The following is a 25,293-nucleotide window of genomic DNA, read 5'->3' as shown; positions in this document are numbered from 1 at the left end:
CACTGATACAGCAAGATTCCGTACATTCCCATCACTGTAAAGATCCCTCATGTTACCCTTTATAAACACACCTGCTTTTCTCCCACAGACTTCCTCCTTAACATCTGGCAACCACTAATCCATTCTCCTTTTCTATAATTTTGCCATTTCGAGAATGTTATATAAATGGAATTGTAAAGTAGGTAGCCTTTTGGAATTGGCTTTTTTATCACCCAGCATAATTCCCAGGATACTCATCCAGGCTGTCAAATGTATCAGTAGTTCGTTTCTTTTCACTGTTGAGTGGTAAGTATTTCCATGGTATGCCTGTTCCACAGTTTAACTGCTAAAGACCATCTGGGTAGTTCCTGGTCTTGGCTGTTACAAAAAAGGCTGCTGTGTATGTGAACATAAGTTTTCAACTCTCTGAGATAAATTCCCAGGAACAACCACTGAGTTATATGGTATTTGCATGTTTTTAAAAGAAATTGCCAAACTTTTCCGGAAGGGCACTACCATTTTACATTCCCATCAGCAATATACAAATCATCCAGTTTCTCTGCATCCTTATCAGCCTTGAGTGTTGTCTCTGTTTTAAATTTTAGTCATTCTGATAGCTTATAGGGATTGTAATTTCCATTTTCCTAATGGAATTTAATATTTTATTCTTGTTTTTATTTTTAATTGGAGGATGATTGCTTTACATTGTTGTGTTGGTTTCTGCCTTACATCAACATGAATCAGCCATAGGTATATACATGTTCTCCACCCCACCTTGGCTATTGAATATTTTTTAATGTGCTCATTTGTTATCTGTATACCTGCTCAGGTGAAATGGCTCTTTGTTTCTTTATCTCATTGAATTGTTGGATTTTTTTTATTGTGAAATTTTGAGAGTTCTTTATATATTCTAGATAATACTCCTGTGTTGGCTATATAGTTTCAAATATTTCCTCCCACTTTGTAGCTTTCTATTGATGACCTTTAATCTGTTGATGTTTCTTTTTATGTATCATCTGTTTGCAGTCAAGTCTATGAACTACTAACTCAGCAGGTAAAGAATCGCCTGCAATGCAGGAGCCCCAGTTTGATTCCTGGGTTGGGGAAGAGCCCCTGGAGAAGGGATAGGCTATTAAAAGATGCTTACTCCTTGGAAGAAAAGTTATGACCAACCTAGACAACATATTAAAAAGCAGAGACATTACTTTGTCAGCAAAGGTCTGTCTAGTCAAGGCTATGGTTTTTCCAGTAATCATGCATGGATGTGAGTTGGACTATAAAGATAGCTGAGCACTGAAGAATTGATGCTTTTGAACTGTGGTGTTGGAGAAGACTCTTGAGAGACCCTTGGACTGCAAGGAGATCCAACCAGTCCATCCTAAAGGAAATCAGTCCTGAGTGTTCATTGGAAGGACTGATGTTGAAGCTGAAACTCTAATACTCTGGCCACCTGATGCGAAGAGCTGACTCACTTGAAAAGACCCTGATGCTGGGAAAGATTGAGGGCAGGAGGAGAAGGGGACGACAGAGAATGAGATGGTTGGATGGCATCACTGACTCAATGGACATGAGTTTGGGTGTACTCCAGGAGTTGGTGATGGACGGGGAGGACTGGCGTGCTGCGGTGCATGGGGTCGCAAAGAGTCGGACACGACTGACTGAACTGAACTGAACCCACTCTAGTATTCTTGGTCTTCCCTGGTGGCTCAGACAGTAAAGAATCCACCTGTAATGCGGGAGACCTGGGTTTGATCCCTGGGTTGGGCAGATCCCCTGGAGGAGGGCATGGCAATCCACTCCAGTAATCTTGGCTGGAGAATCCCATGGACAGAGGAGCCTGGCAGGCTACAGTCCATGGGGTCGCAAAGACCTGGACACGACTGAGCAACTAAGAACAGCACTGAGAACTCTATATTAGCTCTCGGTCTCAAAGATTTCCCCTATGTTTTAAAATTTTTTCTAAAGTTATATAACTTTACATTTTACATTTAAGTCTATGCTCATTGTAAGTTAATTTTGGCATTAGTGGTGAGTTTTAGGTTGAGAGTCTTCTTTTTTTTTTTCTTTTCTTGCCCATGAATGTTTAATTGCTCTATTGAATTGTTTTTGTACCTTTTTCAAAAATCAGTTTGGTGTATTTGTTGGCTCGATTCCTAGGTTCTCTATTTTGTTCCATTGATCTATGTGTCTATTCCTATTCTGATGTTATACTGTCATGATTATTGTAGGTATGTGGTTGGACTTGATATCAGGTAGAGTGATTCTTATTTTTCATTTTCAAAATTATTGCAAATACTCTACCTTGCAATTAAAAAAATATTGCCTGTATTTACCAAAAAAAGTCTTTCTGGGCACGCATAATTTTTTGAAAAATCAAATGTGTTAGACAACAAGGAAAACCAAGCTTATGGATCACTGAAAATGAGTAAATAATTAAGTAACATTTAAGAATTCCTCCAGCCTGAGAACAAAGTCTGTAATCTGAACTGATATATTAAAATATGATTTTTTTGCTTCATTTTTCCTCTTTAATAATAATATGCTAATTGAATTTTTATGAATCCACATTAAACATATTTGCAAGAGGTTAAAGAAGATTAAATGAGAAAATTTCAAATCAAAATGGGATGATATTATAAATACAGATGTAGACTTTGAAGAAGAGTAAATAAAAGTACAAGTAGTAAAATAAAAAATGTTAAAATGGAAACTCTGTCTTGGGTAACACAAGACTTATAAGAGATTTACAGGCTCTGTAATACCATGTAATAGGGCAAATAAACCTTTATAATGACAGCAAGTATCAGTCAAATGTAGTGATTTTGTTACTTTTGTAGGAAGGTTTAAGTCACATAGATAAAATTTTAATGGTGTATTTTTTAAAGTATTTATTGTATCATCTAGGTTTCTAAATTTCTAAATCTGTATTCATACATTAAAAGGCTTTTAGAAATTGGATACAGGATAGGATGAGGAAAACTGTAACTATGTTAGTTTTTATCCTTGGGTTCCCAACTTAACATAATACTCCTTTCTTATCTCCACACTGAGTATATACAAGAGACAAGTGGCATAACACAAGATTCAGAGAATTAGACTGGAGAGACTTAATATATTTTTGCCTGAAACATGGAAGCCTCAGAAAGAGAGAGGAACATGCACTCTGATTATAAAACTACCTTCAAGGAACAAAATGTAATGGAAGAAGAAAATTATTCTAAATCTCCATGTAGACAAGGAAATGGCCTGAAGATAAGGAAGATAACATTTGAAGTAGATATTAATAAAAAAAGTTCTTATACATCAGAAATTCTGAACACTTATATGGCTATATTCAAGAAGAAAAGTTCCCCACCAGAGATGTTCATGCATTTAGACCCAGCTGGGAAGAAGAGAGTGAGGATATTAATAACCCTTATTACTAGAGAATATTTCAATAATGTTCTCTCCAGGAAATACAAATGGTGTCATTAGGGAATGAGAACAGAAGGAAACAGTTTTGCAACAGCTTTCTATATCTGAGGAGAAAATTTATAGGTTAAGGTAAAGCTCCTAACAGTGTTTAATCAGGACAAGATTGGAGACGAATAGTGGTATTTTCATTTTCTTTCTCTTAAGCTCCTATTGCCAGAAATGTCCACAAAAAGGCATTACCCTAAATGAAGTGGTGTGTGTTAGAAATATTGAAGTGATGAGAATCTAAGTATTTGTTTTCATTTTATTGAATATTTGTGTATAAGTATGTGTGTATTTGTTTGGTTTTTGTTCTATTTTGTTTAGTTTTTACTTTGAATTTTGTGATAAAGAAAAGAATAGAGACGGGAATAAAAGCTAAAACTTGCTATATCACACTTATTATAAATGTTTCATGTTAGTTATCAAGGACAAGGAAGAACATAATCATTTCTCTTCCTAAATTTGCAATTATGTTAAACTAGCATAACTAGGCTCTTAAATCTAAATTATCTATACCTGAGCAGTTCTTGATCTAAAGATATACTCAAAAATATATGTTATTCTGACTTCTAAAATATCTGTACTCTCTACACAAAACTATATTTACAGGGGATGCAATGTAGAGATCTCATAAAGAAAAAAAAATGCAGCCACTGTCTTGTATTTATACTTGTGACAGACTAAGAAACAGCTCCAAGATGGCTCTATAAGAGGAGGTCTTCTCCATATAATGACCACCGGAAAGGTGTGTCACACTTTGCTGTGCACATTGCAAATATGGCCCATACCACATTTGCGATGGGGACTTCTGCAGTGGCTCAGTGGTAAAGAATCCACCTCCAATGTAGGAGATGCTGGTTGGATCTCTGGTTTGGGAAGATCCCAGGAGAAGGAAATGGCAACCCATTCCAGTATTCTTGCCTGGGAAATCCCATGGACAGAGGAGCCTGGGGGGCTACAATCCATGGGGTCATAAAAGAGTCAGGCACAACTGAGTGACTAAACAACAACATGTGAGATGACTTGGTAGCATGGGAAGCACGGAACTGAGAAAGGTGAGCTCAGTAAGTGGACAAAGTGAAGCTCATTCAGAACATTAGACGGGAACGACTATCCATATCCCACTCATCCTTTGTGATTGCCAAAGTGACTGATCACACATTTAGAGCCTAGACAATTGTCAAATCAATGGTCACTCATCCCTTCATTCAATACACACATGTCTTAGTGTCTTAGTCTGACATAATAAAATAACATGGTTTGGGTAGCTTCAACAATAGAAAATATTTGTCACAGTTGTGCAAACCAGGATGTCTACAATCAGGCTGCTTAGCATGGCCAGGTTCTGGTGAGAGTTTTCTCTCTGGCTTGAAGAAGGCCACCTGTGTGCCGTGCAAGAGCAAGGTCAGTGGTGGTGGTGTCTTTTCTTAGAAGGGTTTTACTTCCATCATAGGGGCTCTACCCTCATAACCTCATCTAATTGTCTCCCAAAGCCCTTGTCTCCAATTAGCATCATATTGGAAGTTAGGGCTTCAATTTATGAATTTGTCTGTGCATGTGTGCTCAATTGCTTCAGTTGTGTCCAGCTCTTTGCAACTCTATGGACTGTAGCCCACCAGGCTCCTCTGTTCATGGGATTCTCCAGGCAAGAATACTGGAGTGGATTGCCATGCCCTCCTCCAAGGGATCTTCTGGACCCAGGGATGAACCTGTGTCTCCCGCATCTCCTGCATTGGCAGGCAGGTTCTTTACCGCTAGCGCCACCTAGGAAGGAGACACAATTCAGTCCATAGCAATGTGTTGATTATCTGCTATTTGGAGGTTCTGGGCACACTTAACTTCTTCACACCACGGATTTGGGAAACAGAGGACTTTAGGATTGAAATAAATTACTTAGGCTACTAGCGATATACTAGAAATTGAAGATTACTATTCACTTAGGTGTTTCTTTTAGCAAAATACGCTTTGCAAAGAACACATGTCATTTTGCTTAGAAACCAGGAAATTCTGAACTCATTGTCAAAACCTGTTTTGTTTTGTTTTATGGATACTTTGACTCTTTGGATTTACTTTTCTTTTTCTCTTTGTTTTGGCCAACTAATTGACATAATTCTATACTTTTGGGGGTTGACAGACTCTATCATTTTGTTTTAGATGGGTTTACTGTTCAGAGACTTGATATATTTCACATACTCAGTTGGAAAGTTAGCATCATCTTGGGAAATAAAAGAATTACCTGCAATTAAATGTGGTTTCATTTAAAATTGGCCTCTAAGGGATTCTTATGTTAATTATGTTGATGTTCTATTCATAACAATAGAAGACAACTGAACCAAGGAATGCTTTTGGGCAAGGACCCCTGCTGCAGAAAATGTGCAGCTTCCTGTTTATCTTTAAACAGCAAAAGTGAAACTTAATCTATTATACATTTGCAGATGTGTTCTGAACAGGGTGAAGGTCATATACAGCTACATTTAAGTCACAAGAATACAAGTTCCCCGGAAGGCATTTGTACTTGAAAGTGCAAAGCAACAGTCTAAACCTAAATGTTTATTAAGGACTCACTCTGTGCTACATGTTACCCAAGATAGAGTGGGGGGTTGCAATGATGAGGAAGCTTGGGCTCCTGTATTCCAGGGCTCACGGTCCTACAAAAATGATTCTCTTTTAACAGGTTAACTATGACAAAGTGTATCAGATGCATGCGTGTGTGCTCAGTCTTGTCCGACTTTTTGTGACCCTATGGTCTGTAGCCCACCAGGCTCCTCTATCCATGGAATTTTCCAGGAAGGAATACTGGAGTGGGTTGACATTTCCTCCTTCTGGGTATCTCCCTGACCCAGGGATTGAACCCTTCATCTCTTGCATCTCCTGCATTGGCAGGTGGATACTTTACCAACTGTACCAGCTGGAAAGCCCATTAGATGTATGAAAAGTATACTTTGCATGTATACCCTGAAGAAGAAAAAGATAAGACTGCAACTGCATGAGGGCCCAAATTATGGCATTGTCAACAAACGTGCAATGTTTAAGACACTGAATTCAATGGTGGGGTAAAGGAGATCTTTGCATACCTGATTTTCTATACTTGAATCATTTTTCTCCCATTCAAATTTTCTCTAGTTCTTTCCTCTATAACTCTCACCCAAATTTCACCTAATTCCCACTCATCTTCAGAGCTCAGCCGAGCCTGTGATTTCTCTATGAAGCCTCCTCTGAGATCTGGGCCTGGATTAGGCTAACTGACATTCTTAGTACTAGCTGAGATTGGTCTAGGGGATTTATGACATTACACTATAATTGGCTGGCTTTGTGTTTATGCAGACACTTATAGCAACGCCAGGCACATAAAAGATCAGTGAATGGATGAATGTTCTGATTCTTCGTGGTTTCAGATTACATGTGGAAAAGTGATTGATAACCTCTTAGTTTTAGTGGAGTGGTTGAGTTTCTGCAAATTTGGCTTCTGCTATTTTACTATTTATTGACTCTTAAAGCCTCATATTGAGAGTCAAGAGACCTGGAATTTGATCCCAGACTTGCCCTGACAGGTTGCATGATCATAAGCAGATTGCCTTATCTGAATCTGTGTTGTCTCATTACTAAATGAAGGCTTTAAGACTAGTTTATGGTCTTTTGTCAGGAGCACACATCACAATCAGCTGTGAAACTTAAACATGAACGAGTCATTCATGCTACTGTCCTAACTCTAGAGATTTATATCCAACAAAGAATGAGCCATCTGACAGCAAAGACTTCCCTTCCTTCCCTCTGTGTCACCTTGGTCCAAGGCCCTTCCCCTCACATTCTGACTGTGTCCCTGACTGACACTCTGGTTTCTTAGCCTCACGGCCTTCAGAAGGGTTCCCTTCACAAGCCTTCCCTCCTTTTAAACTATCAATGTCCCTCTAACCAATTTCCTCAAAATCTACCTTTATGAGGTGGTAATCTGATCCAGCAACCATAAGTGGTTTCCTACAGCCCGTAGAAACCCCTCAATCAGAATTTCAACCCCTCTTTCCTTGTCTGCCTTCTCTCCTTCACTGAGAGCTTTGCATACCAACAAGGTGGTCTTCTTTCTCCCCAGAAATAATTGTTATTCTTGCCTCTATGCCATGGGGCTTTCCAGGTGGCTTAGTGGTAAAGAACCCACCTTCCAGTGCGAGAGACGCAGGGGAGCAGGTTCATCCCTGGGTCAGGCAGATCCACTGGAGAAGGAAATGACAACCCACTCCAGTATTCTTGCCTGGGAAAGCCCATGGTCAGAGGAGCCTGGAGGGATACAGTCCATGGGGCCACAAAGAGTTGAGCATGACAGGGCAACTGAGCATGCACTTCGCAATGATCCCACTGTTAAGCCCATAATTAACTTCTTTCTGATTCTATACCAACACCATGAAGTTTTTCTGGAATACTCCAGGCCATATTGCTCTCTCTTTCTTAGAAATCCTATAAAACATATTGTTCATGCCACTCATATCATTAAATGATAGTCTGAGATGCATCAGTAATTTAATGTGATCTATTCTTTATTCTCAGTTATTAATCTTTTAAAAGGTTGGGATTACAACTTCTTTACACAGCTTTATATCTCTCATAGTATTCAAAACATGAAACTCAGTGAATGCTTTTGAATTGAATTGAACATTAGCAGTGACTTTAAACCCTGGAGGTATGAGGTGCTGATATTCTTGTGCTTTTTCATTCGTTGAGGCTCCAGGGGATAGCAGAAAGCAAGAGATAGTTTCTACCTTAAAGGGGCTTCCAGATTAGTTTAAAAAAGAGACAAAAAGTAATATGTGAAGAAAACAAAAGTAGGGTAAGAAGATAGAGGATGTACTTGTGTGAAGTGCGGGAGTTTCTAAGGTGAGAAAGCCACTTTGGTTAGGTGACATTTGAGCATAGACCCGAATGAGGGAGAGGCCATGTGTGTATCTGGAAGAAAACACTTCAGGCTCTCAGAACAGTAGGTGCAAAGGTCCTGAGGCAAGGATGTGCCTGATACACTCACATAGCAACAAAGGGGCTGGTGTGGCTGGAACAAGGTGAATGGGGGGCAAGTTTGGGGGAGAGTGGAAGGAGATAACATCAAAGAGGTAACTGAGCCACATCATGCTTGGCTCTTGAATAGCATGGCTTTTGAATTTTATTTTGAGATGGAGAACTTCAGGAAGGTTTTTGGCAGGGTCGTGATATGATCTATTCTATGCTCAAAATGATCCCTCTGGCTCTGAACAGATCTTCAGATTGGAGGCAGAAGGTCAGTGCGAAGGCTGCTGCATAATCCATATGAGAAGTAAAAGTGGATCAGAACAGAATGCTAGCACCACAAGTGCTGGAATAGTGTCAAAGGCTGATGATATTTGCTGATGAGTTGGACAAGGAGTATGAGAAGATGAGAGAACTCCAAGAACTTATGGCCTGAGCAATGGGAAGAATTGAGGAAAATTCTGTGAGAAGAGCAGGTCTACGTGTCTAGGGGAGATCAAGGGATATATTCCAGCCCTGCAAAATCCAAGATGCCTAGTAGTCATGTAAGTGCAGAGGTTGAGCAGGTGGTTGGATCTAAGAGTGTGGAGTTCAGGGGAAAGGTGTTTTTACTGGAAAGAGGAAGAACACAGGAAGAAAGTTTGGAGATCGAAAAATGTGGGAAGATAGTTTATTGTAAGCCATGTTTTATCTTGTTTTAAGGCCTCTGTGCTGCTCCTCCCACCTTGAGGGGTGCTCCTAGGCTTTCCTCATCTCTCCTTCCTACATTCCCCTCAGTTTCCCCTATGCTCTGGCTGCTCATCATCTCAGGCCTCAGAAAGGCTGTCATGATCCTGCCATCTAAATGTCCTCCACTTTAATCCAGGTCTTTTTTTGCCTGTCATTTATTACAATTACACCATCTGAATTTTTATGCCCACTCCAATATTCTTGCCTGGAGCATCCCACGGACAGAGATATTGGCAGGCTACAGTCCATAGGGCCACAAAGAGTCAGATATGAGTGAAGTGACTTATCATGCAAGCAAGCATTGGATAAATGCCTGAGAGAATGGATGAGGGAAAGGTCATACTTTGCATCTGAAGCACAAGTGGAACCCAAAGGAAATGAGTAGTTGGGCAGGGATGCAGAAATGTCCCTGAGAAACTGACCTGCTCTTTAAAATGAATATCCCTGAAATGAGTTATTTTGCTGCCTTTCTTTCCATTTGGGAAATTCTTTGCCATCCCTTTTTCCCCTTCACTTCAAGTACTGTGAAGGGATTGATTTCAAAGATTTATCACATTCTTATCATTAATCTGATAAATCAAACCATAGTTTGGATCTAAAATTGAATTATGCATTGCTTTTACCGTTGCTGAAGTCCCATGACCTTGCAAAGGGTAACTGCTTTCAGCAAAAATGTCAGTCTGGTTTCAAAATACATTTTTCCAAGATAGTACCACCTTGTTACACAGTCCCATTTTCAGTTCAACATCGTTTTATCACATGGAAGCGAAACCAACAGATTGTTTCAATGAAAAAGCCTTCTGCATTCAAAAATAAATTGAGTTTTTCTGGAAACTAAGCCGGTGTCAGACAAGCAGAACTTTCTTTCCTTCATCTCTCTTCCTGAACTTGAAGCATTTAAACCCAAGGCCACTGAGGAATGCTATGTAACTTTAGTATATTTTTGCATAAAATGAAGTTTGTTTTTGGACACCTTAGGCAGCCAGAAAGGGTAACTGTCAGAAGGATTAGCTCTGTCACAGCTCTGAGTCTACATGCATAGATGCCTCTAGCTTTGGAAGCTTATTTTTATGTAAGAAAAGTGGATGTAGGAAACTGTGGAATAATCCTTGCCACTAGCTGAAAACTTCAATGGAGGGTTTCAAGAGAAAGGCTGACAGAGATCAGCTGACACATTCTGTGAGAAGTAGCACCCAACTTATGGCCAGGTTGTGTTCCAAGGATCAACTCATAAGTTTTATGTTTGACCAGTGGTTCTCATCTTGGGTGATTTTGTCCCTCAGAGAATATTTGGCAGTATCGAGAGACATTTATGGTTTGTCCACAACTGGAAGGTGGGAGGTACTACTGTTAATTCAGTGTGTAGAGTCCAGGTGAAAAGTGAAAGTGTTAGTTACTCTGTTATGTCTGACTCTTTGTGACCCCCATAGACTTGCCAGGCTCCTCTGTCCAAGGGATTACCCAGGCAAGAATACTGGGGTGTGCTGTCATTTCTTTTTCCAGGAGATCTTCTTGACCCAGGGACTGAACCTGTGTCTCCTGCATTGCAGCTGGATTCTTTACCATCTGAGCCATCATAGAATCCTTGGGCAGAGCCCAAGGGTGCTGCTAAATCTCCTTCCGTGTATAAGACAGACCCCAGAAAAAGAAATGATCTGTCCCCAAACTCTACATACAAAAAATGAGGATCATGTCAGCCAGTCCCATCACTTCATGGTAATATAGATGGGGAAGCAATGGAAACAGTGACAGATTTTATTTTCTTGGGCTCGGAAATCATTGCAGATGGTGATTGCAGTCACAAAATTAAAAGATGCTGCTCCTTGGAAGAAAAGCTATGACCAACCTAGACAGCATATTAAAAAGCAGAGACATTACTTTGCTAATAAAGATCTATCTACTCAAAGCTATGATTTTTCCAATAGTTATGTATGGATGTGAGAGTTGGACTATAAAGAAGGATGAGTGCTGAAGAATTGATGCTTTTGAACTGTGGTGTTGAAGACTCTTGAGAGTCTCTTGGACTGCAAGGAGATCAAACCAGTCAATCCTAAAGGAAATCCTCTGAATATTCATTAGAAGGACTGATGCTGAAGCTGAATCTCCAATGCTTTAACTACCTGATGCAAAGAGCTGACTCATTGGAAAAGACCTGGGAAAGATTGAAGGCAGAGGGAGATGGGGATGACAGAAGATGAGATGGTTAGATGGCATCACTGACTCAATGGACATGAGTTTGAGCAAGGTCTGGGAGATGGTGATGGACAGGGAAGCTGGTGTATTGCAGTCCATGGGGTTGCAGAGTCGGACATGACTGAGCAACTGAACAACCAAATGTCAATAGTTGCTGGGTTTAAGAAGCCCTAGTTTAGACACTGGATTTTTTCTCATAGGACCAAAGCTAAAAATGTTGATCCTATTCCTACTGCAAAGGGCTATTTTGGCAAAGATAGCTATCTGTCCACTGGTACCTATAGTATCCAGGTAGGTATGTATATATCCATGTATGTCTACTGGTATCCATTGTATGCTGCTCTAACTGCATAAACTACATTTGCTAGCATCTCTTGCAGCTACGAATAGCTATAAAACTGGTTCTCACCAGGGAAATGAGACCAGAGGTGAGGCATGTCATTTCTGGGCCAAGGTTTTTAAGAAACAGCTGTTACTACCCTGGTCTCTCTTTCCCTTTCCACCAGTCAGTTATAAGTTATGGTAAGTCCCTATAGCAGTGGTTCCCAAACTTTAAGTACACCAGAATTACCTAGAGGACCGGTTCAATCTGAGATTGCGGGGCTCAAAACCTAGAGTGCTTTATTCAGGGGGTTTGTGGTAGGGCCTGAGGATCTGCATGTCTAACAAGTTTCTGGGTGTTGCTGATATTGCTGGCCCAGGTACTACATTTTTAGAACACTTGTCTTAGGGGATTATATGCCACAAGATGGAAGGAGCTTGGTAACATCTGAATCACCATCTGAAGGAGAGGCATCCATGCCCCACCCCTATGTTAATATTGTGGGGGACTTCTCAAAAGAAGGCAGAGGCTACACTAAAACAAGCCTTAACTCAAGCACCTTGAGGTTGCCATACACAGAAAAAGCATTCCAACTTTATGTCCACAAAAAAGAAGGAATAACCTTAGGAGTGCTAACTCAAATGTTGGGACCTGAGCCCAAGCCTGTAGCTTACTTTCCAAGAGGCTTGACCCAACCGCTTGAGGCTGACCCCCCTGCCTTTGAAATCTTACAGCTATTGCAATCCTGGTAGAAGATGCTTTAAAACTCTCTTTGGGGGGCAAACTAACTATTTTTACCAGCCACCAAGTGAAACAACTCCTGAATGGGAGAGGCCATTTATGGATGTCTGATCAAAGAATCCTCAGATATCAAGTAATGCTAATGGAAAATCGAGGCCTCACTATATCCCCCTGTGAGGTTCTTAACGCAGTCACCCTCCTGCCTACCCCGAGGACTCTGTCCCCTTTCACTCTTGCCTGGAAACCTTGGACCATTGGACAAAACCCCGAGAGGGATTGTCAGAAGATCCTCTGACCAATCCTGAGGAAATCTGGTACACTGATGAGAGCAGCTTTGTCTTGGATGGTAAAAGAAGAGATGGATATGAAGTAGTCTCCAATTTTGAGACCATAGAGGCTAAACCTTTGCCACCAGGTACTTCAGCCCAATTAGCTGAGCTCATAGCCCTGACTCGAGCTTAAAAGCTGGGAAAAGGAAAAAGAGTAGCCATTTACATTGACTCCAAGTATGCCTTTCTGGTGCTACATGCATATGCTGCTATTTGGAAAGAAAGGGGCCACTTGATCACCTGAGGGTCCCCAATCAAATATGGTGATCAAATCCTTAGGCTCTTGGAGGCAGTCCATCTGCCCGCTGAGGTTTCAGTCTCCCATTGTAAAGGATACCAAAAAGGGAGCACGGAAGTGGCATGAGGGAACCAAGCAGCTGATCAGGCAGTTAAGAGAGCAGCATTACAGAACAATGACCTAATAGGGGTTGCCTATTAGGTCATTAGTTCCACAGACTAATTTGCCAGAAATTCCTTCATATACTGAAGGTGAGATTCTTAAAGCTAAGAGTGAGGGCTTTCAAGAAGATCATATGGGGTGGTTCCAAAAGGAGGGACTCCTTTTTCTGCCTGGGAACTTCTCCAATGGAAGTTAGTTAACTCCTTACATGCCACCAATCATTTAGGGGAGAAGGCCCTCCAAAAATTAATAGACAGGTCCTTCAAAGGAACAGGACTCCAAATGACTAAAAGGCAAGTGGTCGCCTCTTGTCCCATTGCCAATTAAACAACCCCCAAGGAGCTCGAAGACCCCAGATGGCCCAGCCTGTCCAACAACGTGTGACCTACCCAGGAGAGGACTGGCAGATGGACTTCACCCAGATGCCAGTTTCTCCAGGGTATAAATATCTATTAGTCATGATAGATACATTCACAGTATGGATTGAAGGCTTTCCCACCTAGACTGAGAAGGCTGGGGAGGTGGTAAAAATATTGCTCCATGAAATCATTCCGAGATTTGGTCTACCCAGGTCATTACAAAATGACAATGGGACATCATTTATTCTAAGGTCACCCAAGGGGTCTCTAAAGCATTGGGCATTACTTATTATCTCCATTGTGCCTGGAGGCCTCAGTCTTCAGGAAAAGTAGAAAGAACCAACCAATTCTTAAAATCAGCAATAAGAAAGATAACCCAGGAGACCTCCCTGGGATGGAAGGAGGTTTTACCAATAGCTCTCCTCCACACCCGTATTGCCCTGAAGGAACAGGTTTGTCTTAGTACTTATGAGATGCTATATGGTAGACCTTTCAATGACCTCTTCCTAGATCCAGAGGTTCAGACCCTCTGGTCTTATACCATGGCCATTGGACAATTCCAACAGAATATATGCTTGTGGGGTGTCAACCAGGACCCAAAAGATTCTAAAGCATCACCACTATATGCTCCAGGGACTCAAGTCCTAATTAAAGTCTGGAAAGATGGGTCCCCAAAGGCCCAACTCCTGCCCACATGGAAAGGCCCCTACCCTGTAATACTTTCTATGCCCACAGCAGTCAAGGTACCAGGACATGACTCCTGGATTCACTACTCATGAGTCAAGCTGTTGAAAAAAACAGAAGAGGACACTCAATACACCTGTGAGCCCCTGGGAAATCTCAGATACCTATTGAGAACTACAAATGAGTGCCATTCTAATGAACACCCCAAAATCAAGTTTCTGGGGATAAGATTTCTCAGGACAGCTCTGAAGAGCCAACACAGCTTGGCAGGGGTTGTACTCCAAAACAGACAGGAGATAGATCTTCTGATCTCTGAACAAGGAGGGACTTGAGCCATCTTGAATGAGACGTGCTGTTTCTGGGTAAAGACCTCCAGCTAAGTTAAAGAAAGTCTCACAGTCCTCAAGAAAAACATTCAGACCTCACAGGATCTCAAAGAATGAGCTGGAGAGTTCTCCAGGTGGCTACAATCTCTCTTTGGGGATCTCCTGGAAATGGGAAATTTTAAGTTGGCTAAGGCCACCTCATGCGACGAGTTGACTCACTGGAAAAGACTCTGATGCTGGGAAAGGTTGGGGGCAGGAGGAGAAGGGGATGACAGAGGATGAGATGGCTGGATGGCATCACCGACTCTGTGGACATGAGTTTGGGTGAACTCCGGGAGTTGGTGATGGACAGGGAGGCCTGGCGTGCTGTGATTCATGGGGTCGCGGAGAGTTGGACACGACTGAGAGACTGAACTGAACTGAACTGAACTGAATGCCCCTACTAGTCCCTGTCATCACCATATTGATGCTGTTTGTGATTGCTCCACGTATTATCAATTGTCTAACCCATTTTGTCTCTGCCCAGATCAACAGGCTACAACATGCAGTGCCAGTTCAACAAGGATATACAAAACTACAGTCAATCACAGAAAATATCACTCACCCTTAGATGGACACTGCTATAAGGACCCTGAGGCCTGAGACTAGCAAGAGGGGGAGGCCCAATACCCCTCGCTGTCCCAGTTCAGCATAAAGTAGCCAGAAAGACCTTGCCGCCCCTATTCCCAAAGAATTGGGCCTCCTGTCTCTTGAGGGGAGAATGTTAGGTAGTTTGAATAGGAAAAAGGAGTCCAGAATGGCGGTGGCTAAAAGAAAAGGAAGGGAAAAGCCCGCAAACTTAGAACAAAGGAAGGTCCAAGGACTGGAGTGGGGAACTCAGGTAAAACAAACAGCACTTCTGGCTAGCCCAATTTACATAGGGCAGGTCCAGGGGGAGGAGAAAAAACATATTAAAAGAGGAGCCTAAATTGGGCTGGGGGCCTCTCTTCTCTTCACATCTTTTGGGTCAACATGCCCTTATGCCTCGAGGATGTATTTTCCTTTACTTTCTAAATAAAACTGAGCTGTAACACTGACTTATAACACTCATCCATCTGAGAGCTGTAACACGGGTCTGTCCGAGGGCTATAACACTGATCCGTTGCTTCAAATTTTTGTTGTGACAAGACAGAACCGAGGAAATTACATACTCCCCCAACGATACCAACCCTGATCTGTGACTTGAATGAGAGATGATTTACTGCAATGGTTCAAGAACTGAATCTGGGGAGACTGTGTTGCTCCCACAGCTTAGCTTACCAGAGCATTCTCTATATCTGCTTACCCCATGTCTCTCTCCCTTATATGTCCCTGCAGAATCACAGGTATTTTCTTAACAGATGCGGGAATACAGGTTAGGAGAGGTGGAGAGGCCAAGGTTACATAGTAAGCGGTATGGCTAGTCATTCAATCTGCGTTTCATTCTCCCGACCGAGTATGTAACCCTAACAAAGGTGAAAAATCATGATTATCTTAAGAATTTGAATTTTTAGGAAAGGTGTGAAGAAGAAAATCGTCCTCCCTTTCCCAGGCAGAAGATCAACCTGAGGCGATATTTTGAAAACGACGTTTTGCCTTTTGCTCTCCCTCCCCGATTCTTTCTGTGCCTTCTGTCTCTGTCTCTGTCTCCGTTTCCCCACATCCCCCCACCCCCACCTGAGCCCAAGCCACCCTACTCTAACCTGATAGGTTTCTGACTTTCCAGTCAAAACCCTCACTTCCCCATGCAGCCAAAACGAGCTTCCTGCAGGAAGAAAACAGCTGGAAGGAAGAAATCTGCTGGGGAAAGGAAAGTGCACAGTTCTGAAGGGCTTGCTTTTTGAGACAGTTGTTAACATGTGTGCTTTCATGTTTCCTTGTGGAATTGAAAACAGCTCCCTGAAGGTCCAGTGACAGTTTTCAAGCACTGAGGGAACAGTTGGTGAGTGAGACTGAGGGTCTTGTAAAGGGTGGGCAAGGTGTTATTCACAGGCAGGGCACCTGCCCTGGTGTCTCCTTCTGCCCTCTCATGTGACCACAGGGCTTTAAAAGTTCCTAGTGTTTTGGAAGAGGGTCAGTGGGATGCCTGGCAGTGGATCGTGAACCCATCCCTATTCACAGAGGTTTGGTCTGTCTGTGAAGAACTTGGTTGCCGAAACGGCATTTGAATGTCCCCAGTATATCAGAGCAAATGCTGAAAATTCCTAATTGACATAATGGCTCTACTGAAAATTTAGCACAAGGCATTTTCAAATGTAACTGCTTCTTGCTCATTTGCACATATAACTTACTTGAGTCAATCTTATTGACTTCATCTGAACCCTATCCACAGAACCTGAGGGCGGAATTAGAGGGATTTATGCATGGCATAGACAGACTTATTTTTTGAGCTTGCTTTGTGTGTATCGATAGTTTTCTAAGGTTATGTCAACCTAATGTCAGAAACAAGCAAGCAATTAGGAAGCAAATTCAGGCAGAAAACAGGGAAAAACAATGTAGTCTATTTTTTTTTTTGCCTCAGTAGACAGTTTCACTTGATTAAAACTATCAGTCAGATATTTGTGATACCTGTGACATGCTTGAAAACTGAAATGCACACATAAGTTTCCCAAATTAAATAAGATTGTTTATTTTTCTGTATCTTTCTAAGACCTTGTCTTGAGATATAGGGAGAGGCAACAAGCATTGTGGGTTGTCCCCTTTCATTACTCAGTGTCTCTCAGGGGCTGGCATGCTCTTCTTGGCTTACTCTATATATAGCGTGGTTGGGTAATCTACAAGGCCTTGCCACTTTTTCACACTCAATAAATGTTTAAGTAGATAGTGACGTTTTCATGTGTCAACTTGTCTCAATTCAGTTCAGTTCAGTTGCTCAGTCACGTCCAACTCTTTGTGACCCCATGGACTGCAACACACCAGGCTTTCCTTTCCATCACCAACTCCTGGAGTTTACTCAAACTCATGTCCATCTGGTTGGTGATGCCATCCAACCATCTCATCCTCTGTTGTCCCCTTCTCCTCCTGCCTTCAATCTTTCCCAGCATCAGGGTCTTTTATAATGAATCAGTTCTTTGCATCAGGTGGCCAAAGTATTGGAGTTTCAGCTTCAGCATCAGTCCTTCCAATGAATGTTCAGGACTGATTGCCTTTAGGATTGATTGGTTGGATCTCCTTGCAGTCCAAAAGACTCTCAAGAGTCTTCTCCAACACCACAGTTCAAAAGCATCATTTTTTTGGTGCTCAGCTTTCTTTATAGTCCAACTCTCATATCCATACATGACTACCGGAAAAACCATAGCCTTGACTAGATGGACCTTTGTTGGCAAAGTAATGTCTCTGCTTTTTAATATGCTCTCTAGGTTGGTCATAGCTTTTCTTCCAAGGAGCAAGTGTCTTTTAATTCCATGGCTGCAGTCACCATCTGCAGTGATTTTGGAGCCCAAGAAAATAAAGTTTCTCACTGTTTCCATCGTTTCCCCATCTCTTTGCATGAAATGAAGGGACTGGATGCCATGATCTCAGCTTTCTGAATGTTGAGTTTTAAGCCAACTTTTTCACTCTCCTCTTTCACTTTCATCAAGAGGATCTTTAGTTCTTCTTCACTTTCTTCCATAAGGGTGGTGTCACCTGCCATAAAGGTGACAGATTCTACCATAAGGGTGGTGTCCCAGAGAGTGTTACAATATATTTTCCTCACAAAACTGTTACTTTGAGTTTCACTTTGAGTTTATAACATTTCATGTCTTAGTGCCAGGAATAAGTTGCTGCTGGAACTAAAAGCAAATCAGCAATTGTCCTTAAATGAAGGGATTGGGGGTTCTTGCCATCCATGGGTATGTCAGTAGCACTAGCACAGGTAGGTCCTCAGTAGTGATCTGACAGTCATACCTTATTAGGAATAAAAACACTCATCTCTGATATAATGTTTTTCTGAGAACAGTTGTGGGTTTATATGAATCTTGTCTCTATGAAGCACTAATGGCTATCTTTTTCTGTGGTGGTTAAAGAAAGTGATGGAAATTCCCAATTGTTGAATGTTTCCTAAGTGGCCGTCCCTGTGCCAGGCATTTTATATACATTTTCTAGTTTGGTTTTCAACACTGACCAACTATGGTAAACACCATTTTACAGCCAAGAGAGCTGAGGTTTGGAGAGGGTTAACCACACTGTTCCCCGTGGCTAAGACTGCTTCAAAGCATGAGCCCTCTGCATTTTACCAGAACGGTAGTTCCTATTTATGCCCTTGGGATTCTCTAGGCAAGAATACTGGAGTGGGTTGCCATTCCCTTCTCCCTTAGAAAATATTATGGCCTGCCAAATAGAGGAATCTAATCTTCTACTTAAAAATGCAGTGGCTCGTAACTTTTATTCTCAATTTATTTGGAAACTAAGTAAAGAATATGCTATTTTGACCTAATAATAGGAGAAAACTATGGGACTGGTTGTAGTTTGAAGCTAGTTCTCAGATGGTCTCAATTCGCCATATTCACACTTTTTTTCAGCATTTGAAACTATATGAGGACTTAATGGAGCGCTTCCCTGGTGGCATAGTGGTAAAGGACTTGCTTGTCAATGCAGGAGATACAAGAGAGTTGGGTCTGATTCCTGGGTTGGGAAGATCCCCTGGAGAAGGAAATGGTAACCCACTCCTGTAGTCTTGCCTGGAGAATTCCAGGGACAGAGGAGCCTGGAGGGCTACAATCCATGGGATTGCAAAGAGCTGGGCATGACTTAGCAACTGAACACACATGCGGACTTAATGGAATATTCAGTTCATATGGGCCTACTGCGTTTGTCTACTTTGTCATAGCAATGTGGCACGTGGCTATTCATTATTTAAGATGACTTTTTCTGTGACTGCGTGATATATTGGTCAGAACATTTTCATGACTCATTCCTCATTCCTTCCTATTTGAAGACCTCAGAAGACCTTCTCCACTTGCCCACACTCATGCCCGCCCCAGGTCTCAGTGAGAGAGCTGGGGACTTCGTGCGGTTCATTTTCTCTAGTGGAGAAAACAAATATCCTGAGCTTGTGCCCTGTGAGCTGGTTAGTGGCCTTGTAGTGGTAAGGAAGAGATAGTGGCCTAATTAATTGCACAAGGTACACCAAGAGCTGGAAGGAGATGAAGCTCAGGAACAGGAGAGGACACTAGACTCTGGGGGAGGGGGTTCTGAAGAGGAAGCCTTGGCAAGGAATGCTTGATGCTGTGATGATGTCGTCCAGGTTGTCTCTCTCTGGAAGAATGAAAAAGGAAGAGACAAGAAGAGAAAAAGTCCTGCTGGAAATTCCCAGGCAGTCCGGTGCTTAGCAGTCCATGCTTTCACTGTCCGGGCCTGGTTTGATCCCTGGTTGGGGAACTAAGATACTGTGTGCTTTGTAGTGTACCTCCCCTACCCTTCAAAAAACAACAAAAACAGAGTCCTGTTGCTTAGAGAGGTCTCAGATTCGCAGACAACCCTTGCATATACGTTTACAGAAATCTTTTTTTTTCTTTCCTAAGCTGAAGCTAAGCCTGATTCTTGATTCAAATCATTTGACTCATATAAAAATCTTAGTGGTTTAAATGAGATCTAAAGTTTTTAATTGGAAATCAAAACATCCCCCCAACACAAAGCAAGTGAAGATTTGAAAAACTGTCTTATATCAGAGCACTACTTACAAGGAAGTGTTAACAATGTTTACTGTTATGAAGACTCAGTATTTTTCTAGGTGAAAAATACTTTCATTTAAAAAACAAAAGGTTTTATTTGTGGATCTCTTTCCTGAGTTGTATTGTTACTTGGCTTGCACCTGTAGAAATGGGCAAGCCTGATCTGAGAGCTGCCTATGGGACAATTTCAGATTCCAAAGTTCCCAGGCTGATAGAACAGGAATGGGGAGTCCTTAAGTGACATTTTAGTGAAGTATACCATTTAAGTTGTGTAGACACCGTTGTGTAGACACTGCAAGGAGATCCAATCAATCCATCCTAAAGGAAATCAGTCCTGAATATTCATTGGAAGGACTGATGCTGAAGCTGGAACTCTAATACTTTGGCCACCCGATGAGAAGAACTGACTCGTTGGAAAAGACCCTGATGCTGGGAAAGATTGAAGGTGGGAGGAGAAGGGGATGACAGAAGATGAGATGGTTGGATGGTATCACTGATTCTTTGGACATGAGTTTGAGTAAACTCTGAGAGTTGGTGATGGACAGGGAAGCCTGGCATGCTGCAGTCCAGGGTCTCGCAATGAGTCGGACAGGGCTGAGTGACCGAACTGACTGACTGACTGAGACACTGTTTTAAATTGTTCATTCATTTGCCTATTTATCTGTCACTTATTTGTAGAAGGCTACTCAGGTTCAAGTAGGGGCTGGGTGCTGAGTGTACAGAGTGAATCCAACAGGTAAGCATTTAGCCTCTGTCTAGAGGGGCATAGGTGAAGGCAATGGCAAGCCACTCCAGTGCTCTTGCCTAGAAAATCCCATGGACGGAGGAGCCTGGTAGGCTGCAGTCCATGGGGTCGCTACGAGTCAGACATGACTGAGCGACTACACTTTCACTTTTCACTTTCACACATTGGAGAAGGAAATGGCAACCCACTCCAGTGTTCTTGCCTGGAGAATCCCAGGGACAGGGGTGCCTGGTGGGCTGCCGTCTATGGGGTCACACAGAGTCGGACACGACTGAAGTGACTTAGCAGCAGCAGCAGCAGAGGGGCATAGAGTCAGGTGAACCAAAAATCATGGTAGAATGAGATGGGAACTAGGAGAGGAGAAGTGTTGGGTGTTATGGAAACAGAGGTGAGGGACATCAGCCCAGACAACTGGGAAAGTAGTATGTCAAGGCTGTATATTGTCACCATGCCTATTTAACTTATATGCAGAGTACATCACACAAAATGCCAGGCTGGATGAAGCACAAGCTGGAATCAAGATTTCCAAGAGAAATATCAACAACCTCAGATATGCAGATGTCATCACCCTTAATGGCAGAAAGTGAAGAGGATCTGAAGAGCCTCTTGATAAAGGTGAAAGATGAGAGTGAAAGAGCTGGTTTAAAAAATTCAACACTCGAAAACTAAGATCATGGCATCTGGTCCCATCACTTCATGCAAATAGATGGGGAAACAGTGAGAGGCTTTATTTTCTTGGGCTCCAAAATCACTGCGGATGGTGACTGCAGGCATGAAATTAAAAGACACTTGCTCCTTGGAAGAAAAACTGTAACAAACCTAGACAGCATATTAAAAAGCCGAGACATCACTTTTCTAACAAAGGTCCATCTAGTCAAAGCTATGGTTTTTCCAGTAGTCATGTATGGATGTGAGAGTTAGACCATAAAAAAGGCTGAGTGTCGAAGAACTGATGCTTTTCAACTGTGGAACTGGAAAAGACTCAAGTGTCCCTTGGACTGCTGGACTGCAAGGAGATCAAACCTGTCAATCCTAAAGGAAATCAATCCTGAATAATCATTGGAAGGACTGATGCTGAAGCTGAAACTCCAATACTCTGGCCACCTGAGGCAAAGAGCTGACTCATTGGAAAAGACCCTGATGCTGGGAAAGATTGAAGGCAGGAGGAGAAGGGGAACGACAGAGGACAAGATGATTGGATGGCATCACCGACTCAACGGACATGAGTTTGAGCGAGCTCCGGGAGATGGTGAAGGACAGGGAAGCCCAGCATGCCGTAGTCCATGGGGTTGCAAAGAGTCGAGCATGACTGAGTGACTGAACAAGAACACGAGTTTTCCTACAGGAAGAGATGTCTAAGCCAAGATGTGAAGGAGAAAACCAATTACTGAGTAAAAGAGTGAAAGTGGTGGGTGTGGAAAGGGGTCAGGGCAGACCAAAGACCTGAGTAAACGGCGGGGGGTGGGGTTCAGGGGATGGAGGTGGGAAAGATCTCCGCATGCTTGAGGAACTGGAGGAAATTTGGTAACTGGGTAAACATTGCTCTGCTGATAAAACTGGCAAATGGAAAAAAAAGAAGCAAGACGGGCATCACAGAAGGGTCTAAAGCAAAAATGAATAAGGTGGGGGGAATGGCTTGAAGAGAGAGGTTCAGAACAGAAACCATGCACTGTGATTATGTTCTGGGATACGCTTCTCAGACTTTCACATGTACAGAAATTGCCTGGGGATCTTATCAGAAGGCAGACTTGGAATCAGCATTTCTAAAGAGATCCTCAGTGATGTTCAAAGGATCAAGAAAGCCTGGAAGTGCTCCTTTCACGTGGTGGCTGGTAATTGTGTGGGACAGTCTGCTGGCTTAATTTGGTTCCATTTATTTAGGTGGTCATAGAGAGTCCTGTTACTAGGCACTGCTGAAACAATAACCTAGAATCTTCACTTTCATGAATTCCGCTTCCGTATTTTTCCTTCCTGTAACTGAATGTCAACAAGGGAAGGCCATTTTGGGGTAAAAGTCTCAGACTGGCTCTGACCACAGCCTCATCCGTAGCTCACCAAAAAGACACTGAGAAAAGTGCTCACCTACACATGGGCAGAGGTTCTTAAGCTGTTCTATAGAACACCGGGGTTCTATACCGAGCACGGTGTTTCCCAAAACTTGAATAGTAATGGCAGTCTTTTCACTAGTAAGGGGGGAAGATAAATGCTAATGGGAGATTTTTCTTAATTTAAAGTTTTTCTTCCATGCCTTCCCCTTAGTTCTTTAGTGCCAGCAACTATTTGCATGCTAATGAGTGCTGGTGGGCAAGCAAATGAGCAACAGACAGCATTAGCAGCAAGGCCGGGCCACACTTGGGGCTGTTGTCTTTATGGCTGTGTAAACTCAGGGATTGGCCACACTTGGGGCTGTTGTCTTTATGGCTGTGTAAACTCAGTACTCTTGCCTAGAAAATCCCATGGATGGAGGAGCCTGGTAGGCTGCAGTCCATGGGGTCGCTACGAGTCAGACATGACTGAGCGACTTCACTTTCACTTTTCACTTTCACACATTGGAGAAGGAAATGGCAACCCACTACAGTGTTCTTGCCTGGAGAATCCCAGGGACGGGGGAGCCTGGTGGGCTGCCGTCTATGGGGTCACACAGAGTCGGACACGACTGAAGTGACTTAGCAGCAGTAGCAAACTCAGGGATGAGGTTTTATGTTATATCCATATACTGTGATCACATTTTCCAGGTTAAAACCCTTCCGAGTTCATGGGATAGGACACATCAGGGTTACAGAGTCTCTTCAAGGTGCAATAGAAATGGATAAATTGGCGAATCAGGTCTTATGACACACTGCTGGGCTCCTTCAACCTGCCCGGGTGACTCTGGGCCTCCCTTCTGTCCAGTTCGGCACAGCAACTCTGCATGAGCCTCCGCAACCCAGTAGCCTACAGTCCCTGGTGGTTACAGTGGTTTCAGGAAGGCGGCCAGGGCTCAATTGGGCTTGGTATTTCCCCGCCTTCTAGCAATTCTTGGCTCTTATTTAGTTTTAAATTAAATAAAAATTGCAGCGCATGGATTTGAATTAAGACAAGAGGCCTGATCTTTGTAATATGCACCATATCAATAGGAAAGCTAATTTGTGCAAAGTACATCTCCTCCTTTAATTTAAACCACAGAGGTCTGCCTCTTCGGTTTCAAGGGAACTGAATGCTGGGTGGGGCCGCCCACTCCAAGCATTAACTGGGGCTGTGCTGAGCCGACAGGAACAGTTTTGGGGAGGGGGGTGGGCAGGATGCTGAGCAGTCCTCTTAAGCCCTTTGTGCTGGGTGTCACACGATACAACAGAGCAGTGACGGACTCCTGGCCTTGAATTTAAAATGTCCTGGTCTTACAATGTCTCAGGGTAAACTTCCCCAGTTGACTCTGAGCTGCAACCCAGCTACAAAAACCCCCAGAATGTGCATTATTAAAAGCTTCTCAAGACTGAGGGAGCAAAGAGACCACACTCCTCCTGATCTTGAGACCATTCCTCATTTTCAGGTTCCAAGGCTGCACGTGTGTGGACTCCGAGTCTATACAAAACAAACTGGGTAGGGGCTGGGTTTCCCAGGTGACTCAGTGATAAACAACCTGCCTGCCAGTGCAGGAGACATGAGAGACACGAGTTCAATCCCTGGGTCAGGAAGATCCCCTGGAGGAGGAAATGGTAAACCACTCCAGTATTCTTGCCTGGAGAATCCCATGGACAGAGGAGCCTGGTGGGCTACAGTCTACGGGGTCACAAAGAGTTGGACATGACAGAAGCGACTTAGCACAGGGCCTGTGCTAGGTGAGAAATTCAGCCTGGGTCCTGACATTGGCTTCGCTCACTTTAACTGGCTCTAGAAGCCAAAGGTGGAGGATTGAGGGGAGAGGGCAGAGGGTGGTGGAGTGGCAGTATGGTCATCATCCAGGAACAATGTGAGGTTTCCCCAAAAATATTGCTGAACCCCCACCATCTATGAAGCTCCACATCTTACTTTGGTGCTCACTGCAGGCCCTGTGTGCAGGCCCTCCCCACCAGGAGGTAGATAACGAGCCCGGGATCCTTCTGCAAACTCTCATCTTCAGGTGCCTCCAGAATGGACATAGGAGCTGATTCAGGTTTATGGGGTCTGAAACTTATACATTTGGGACCCTCTTTAAGAAAAATGAGACAGAAATATCTTTAACAGATTTTATATACCATCAGAACACACTTCTAGGGCTCATCCCAGGGTCTTAGAACAGGGACCTAGGGAGCTTCAAATTGAAGCTTCTTTAACTTTACAAGGGAATCCACTTCTACTTCTAAAGCATCACCAGCCCTCTTCCTGCCCAGTGCCAAAAAGTCATGTACAA

General features: G+C 42.8%; 1 protein-coding gene across 1 annotated transcript in view; it reads right to left on the bottom strand.

The window, feature by feature from the left end:
* Positions 1-25,293, bottom strand: part of SLC9A9 (solute carrier family 9 member A9) — a 678,791-nt gene that overhangs the window by 217,903 nt on the left and 435,595 nt on the right. The window lies entirely within an intron of this gene.

The sequence above is a fragment of the Moschus berezovskii genome, chromosome 1 (genome assembly GCF_049115385.1).
Source record: "Moschus berezovskii isolate FMDL1 chromosome 1, NW_MosBer_1.0, whole genome shotgun sequence".
Lineage (NCBI taxonomy): Eukaryota > Metazoa > Chordata > Mammalia > Artiodactyla > Moschidae > Moschus > Moschus berezovskii.
The sequence above is the reverse complement of the archived record's forward strand: the minus strand, read 5'-3'. Positions and strand labels throughout refer to the sequence as shown.